The sequence below is a fragment of the Arachis duranensis genome, chromosome 6 (assembly GCF_000817695.3).
Source record: "Arachis duranensis cultivar V14167 chromosome 6, aradu.V14167.gnm2.J7QH, whole genome shotgun sequence".
NCBI lineage: Eukaryota > Viridiplantae > Streptophyta > Magnoliopsida > Fabales > Fabaceae > Arachis > Arachis duranensis.
The window spans coordinates 92,355,540-92,361,539 of NC_029777.3; positions in this window are offsets into that span (position 1 = coordinate 92,355,540).

The window sequence follows — 6,000 nt, forward strand, 5'->3', positions numbered from 1 at the left end:
ACACCGACAACTGGGATTGGAAGAGCAATCAAGACCAAGAAGTTGAACCCAAGATATATAGGACCTGTTCATACCCTGGGTCGAGCTGTCCGACCCGGGATGTTCTACAAGACAAAGCGACCGACCTCTTCAGGTCAGGACAACCCGACCTCTTCTCAAAGAGCTCGGCCAAGTCACAGAAAAGCCCAAACAAAGGGCCCAAATGGAGGAACACATCCCAAATCCAAGGGCAGCCCAAGCCCATAGAGATAAAGGCGGTTCCCTTAAAGATGACCTCACTTAAAGATAAGATAAAGATAAGATAAGATAACTAACTTATCTTATCCGCAGGAGGCCACATTTCACCATTATAAATACACTAGAGCACCCAGGTATAACTCATACTCTGATTCTACTCAATACCTGTTTAATACCCATGCTAACTTAAGCATCGGAGTCTCTTGCAGGTACCCCCCACCCTCCGGGGACGAAGGATCAGCACCACCACCAAGTCCAACAAGTCGGACACACCAGCTCCGGCCGATATCCCCCTGTCGGACACGTCGGTTCCGACCAACACAGACGATCTCATCCAAGATCGACCTACAGTTTCAGGTAACCCCCAGAACATTGGCGCCGTTGCCGGGGAACCTGGAAGTCATCTCATTGACATGGCAGATGACCATGACAACGACCATGATTCAGGTTTGGAAGACAGAACACCGCATAAAAACGCGGACACAATACTCAAAGATACTCCAGAAACTAATGGAGACAAAAATTCATCAAATCCAGGAGTAATAGAAGCACTTCAAAATCGATTGGGGCAACTCGAAAAAGAAGCCCAACATCGACGTGAAAAGGAAGAAGATCTACGCCGGAGATAAGGCGGCGCCGAGAATTAGAAGACAAACTTATAAAACTTGAAGCTGATCTCAAAACCAAACTTACTCGGCCATCCACAGAAGACAGCCCTCAAAAAGATCGAGATCCATTCACCAGAGAAATTATGAAGACCAAAATCCCAAAGGATTTCAAACTTCCGGATATGACGCTGTATGACGGCACCTCAGACCCAAACCACCATCTCAGCAACTTCAGAAGTAGAATGTACCTCACTGATGCCTCAGATGCAGTTCGCTGCAAAGCCTTTCCAACAACTCTCACCAAGACAACCATTAAATGGTTTCGACAACCTGCCTCCAAAATCCATCTCAAGTTTCGACGACTTGGCCAAAAAGTTCCTGGCCCGATTCTCCATACAAAAGGACAAAGCCAAACACGCACCCAGTCTACTCGGGATCAAGCAAGGAGATCGAGAAAGTCTTTGCAACTACATGGAGAGATTCAACAAAACATGCATGGACATACAAAATCTACCGACAGAAGCTGCCATCATGGGCCTCATAAATGGCCTACGAGAAGGACCATTCAGCCAATCAAAAAGATACCCGACATCCCTAGATGAAGTACAAGAACGAGCGCAGAAGTACATCAACATGGAGGAAAATTCTAGACTGGGCGAAGCCTCAAGGTCCGGTTCTGCCTACCGAGATAAAGAATCCAAGAAAAAGGAAGATCGCTCCAGAGAAAAAATCAAAAAATATCACAACTACACCCCTCTTAGGGTATCCTTGGTAGACGTTTACAGAGAAGTCTGCCATACGGAAAAAATCCCCAGCTCGGCCACTCAAAGGCAAAAGAGGAGGGGAAAATCGGAATGAGTACTGTGAATATCACCGACTTCGAGGGCATTCCACCAACGAATGTTTCGACTTGAAAAACATCATAGAAAAATTAGTACGAAATGGAAAGCTAGATCAGTTCTTGGCCAACCGGGACGAAGAACCAAGGAAAAGAAAGAGAGATGAGGATGTCAGACAATCTGAACGATCACCTCACACACCGGAAAGACATGTCCATGTGATACACGGCGGATTTACTGGGGGAGGAATCTCCAAATCATCCCGCAAGCGACACCTCAAGGAGGTATACCATGTCGAGGGATAGAAGGAGACGCCAGACATCCCGGCAATCACGTTTACCAAAGAAGATGCATCCGGAATCATTTCGAGACACGACGACCCCATGGTCATCACGATCATATTAGCCAACGCCAACCTCCACCGTACACTAATCGACCAGGGAAGCTCTGCCGACATCTTATTCAAAACTGCCTTCGACAAACTCGGCCTAGAAGAGAAAGAGCTAAGAGCATACCCAAACAGCTTGTTCGGACTGGGAGACGTCCCAGTTCAACCACTAGGATACGTGTTGCTGCATACAGCCTTCGAGAAGGGGAACCAATCTAAAACACTCAAGATAGACTACATCGTGGTCGACGTAAACTCAGCCTACAATGCCTGATAGGTCGGACAACGTTAAATCAGCTCGGCACAATAGTTTCAACTCCACATCTATGTATGAAATTTCCAACTGCAGAAGGGATAGCTACAATAAAAGCAGATCAAAAGATGGCGCGTCGTTGTTACAACGAAAGTCTAAACCTCTGAGGCGAAGCAAGAGAGTTTCACACAATCGAACTCGGTGGAGCTCAGAGACGAGAAGAGTTCCGACCACAATCCGAAGGAGAAGTAGAAAGAGTCCAGATCGGAGACACCTCGGATAAAACAACTAATATTGGCACGATCCTGAAAGGAGATGCAAAAGAATCATTGATACAATTTCTCCGAGATAATGTTGATCTCTTCGCATGGAAAGCTGCCGACATGCCGGGCATAGATCCCGAACTAATGAGCCACAAGTTGGCAGTCTACCCGGGCTCCCGACCGGTACAACAAAAACGAAGAAAACTTGGGCCAGAACGATCTCAGGTTGTAGAAGAACAAGTGCAAGCACTACTAGAGGCAGGGTTCATAAGGGAAGTCAAATATCCACTATGGCTAGCAAACGTCGTTTTGGTGAAAAAGTCAAATGGGAAGTGGCGAATGTGCACCGACTACACCGACCTCAACAAAGCCTGCCCAAAAGATCCTTACCCACTCCCAAGCATTGACGCTCTAGTAGATGCTTCATCAGGATACAAGTATCTCTCATTCATGGACGCATACTCGGTATACAACCAGATACCAATGTATCCACCAGACCAAGAAAAGACCTCGTTTCTTACACCTAAGGCAAATTATTGCTACATCATGATGCCTTTTGGCCTGAAAAACGCAGGAGCCACTTATCAAAGACTAGTGAATAAAGTCTTCTCAGACCACATCGGAAAAATCATGGAGGTCTACGTGGATGACATGTTGATAAAGACACAAAGCGAAGAGACATTGCTAACCGATTTGATTCAAGTATTCGATACCATAAGGAAGCACGGCATGCGACTCAACCCGGCTAAATGCACCTTCGCAGTGGAAGCAGGTAAGTTTTTAGAATTCATGCTCACACAAAGGGGAATCGAGGCAAATCCAGATAAATGCCAGGCCATACTCAACATGAAGAGTCCAACCTGCGTCAAAGAGGTACAACAGCTTAATGGGAGGTTGGCAGCCTTGTCCAGATTCCTAGCAGGATCAGCAATAAGATCCCTCCCTTTCTACGCTACCTTGAAGAAGGGAAAGAACTTCGAATGGACAGCGGAATGTGAACAAGCTTTCAAAAACATCAAAGAATTCTTGGGGCAACCACCTATCCTATCTCGACCACAAGAGGGAGAACCACTCATACTATACCTCGCAGTAGGAAGTCGGGCAATAGCCTCAGTGCTGATTCGAGAAGATGAAAGGGGACAACAACCCGTTTACTTCATTAGTAAAGCACTACAGGGGTCAGAGCTGAACTACCAGAAAATAGAAAAAGTTGCATACGCTTTGATACTCGCATCTCGGCGACTTCGCCCATACTTCCAGGCACATACCATCAAAGTTCGGACCAACCAGCCCATAAAAGGGATATTACAGAAAATAGATCTGGCAGGAAGAATCCTACAATGGGCAATCGAGTTATCCGAGTTCGACCTCCAATATGAGGCACGGACAGCCATCAAATCACAATACCTGGCCGACTTCATCGCAGAATTCACACATATCCCGGAAATCCCCATAGAATGGAACATATACGTCGACGGATCCTCAAATAAAACAGGAAGCGGTGCGGGTGTAATAATCGAAAGCAACCAAGGAACTCAACTTGAGCTCTCCCTTAAATTCGGATTTCCGGCCTCGAACAATCAGGCGGAATACGAAGCATTATTAACCGGTTTGAAGCTGGCCAGGGAGGTTGGAGCTCGGAAACTAACATCTATAGCGACTCACAAGTTGTTACCTCGCAAATAACAGGAAGCTACCAAGCTAAAAATCCGACCATGAAAAAATATTTGGATAAAACCAAAGAACAGCTCGGACAACTCGGAGAATACAGGATCTACCACATTCCCCGTGAACAAAACGCCCGAGCTGATGCACTTTCAAAATTAGCCAGCACCAAACCAGGGGGCAATAACAGAAGTCTCATCCAGGAGATACTACAGAACCCGTCAATATCGGAAGAAGAAGTCCTAGCCATAATAGGTCGGGATCAAGGATGGATGACCCCTATAATCAACTACCTCAAAACAGAAGCACTCCCTGCAGATAAAAAGAAGGCAAAGAGATTAAAAAGAGAGGCACAGTACTACACTATCATACAAAAGGGGGATCTCAACACCTTTGTTAAAATGCATACCAACTTCTAATACGAAGGAAGTATTGGAGGAAGTGCATAGTGGCATTTGTGGTAATCATCTCGGAGCCCAAGCCCTCACCAAAAAGGTACTCAAGGCAGAATTCTATTGGCCAACTCTACAAAAGGAGGCTACGGAGTTTGTCAGGACATACCCACCATGCCAGAAGCATGCCACCTTTCACATCGCCCCACCAGAAAAACTCATCAGCGTAACCTCACCCTGGCCATTTGTGAAATGGGGACTTGACCTTCTCGGACCTTTCCCACAGGGATCGGGACAAGTAAAATTCCTTATAGTAGGAGTTGACTATTTCACAAAATGGATCGAGGCAGAACCCTTAGCCAATGCCACCGCTCAGAGAAGTCGAAAATTCCTATATAGGAACATTATTACAAGGTTCGGGGTACCATACTCCATTACCACAGACAATGGTACCCAATTTACAGACGCAGGATTCAGAAAACTGGTGGTCGACTTAAACATAAAACACCAGTTCACCTCCGTCGAACATCCCCAAGCCAATGGACAAGCCGAAGCGGCCAACAAAGTTATATTGGCCGGACTAAAGCGGAGGCTACAAGAAGCAAAGGGAGCTTGGGCCGAGGAACTCCCACAAGTCCTATGGGCGTATCGAACAACCCCCCATTTTACTACAAATGAATCACCATTCCGATTAGCATACGGAGTGGAGGCAATGATTCTAATAGAAGTCGAGGAAGGATCTCCCCGAGTAGTCCACTACAATGAACAAGCCAATTCTCAACTCCAAAGAGAAGAGCTCGACTTGCTTCCAGAAATCCAAGAAAGAGCTCGGATCAGAGAAGAAGCACTAAAACGGCGAATGGCTTCCAGGTATAATCAAAAGGTGGTGCCAAGAAACTTCACGAAAGACGATCTCGTCCTAATCCAAAATGATATCGGAACAACTCGACCCGGAGAAGAAAAGTTGGCAGCTAACTGGAAAGGACCCTACCGAGTCACAGAAGTACTCGGAAAGGGGTACTACAGACTGTCCGAACTCGAGGGACGAGAATTCCCCAGATCATGGCATGCCTGTAACCTAAGAAGGTACTATAGCTAGAAAAGGTATAAAGATCTCAAGGTACTCAAGATGCACTCTTTTTCCTGAAAAGGTTTTTTAATGAGGCGTCAAGATTGAGACTTAAGGGTACAAAAAACTCCCGCCTATATATATATATATATTTGCACTTCCTTTAAATAAAATACATTTCAGATATTCTACAAATTTCCAAGACGCATTAATCTGAAGCTTTCATCGTCTGATTATAAAGCAATAGATCGACAGAAAGTGAAGAAAAAATTCACTGTACGATCTC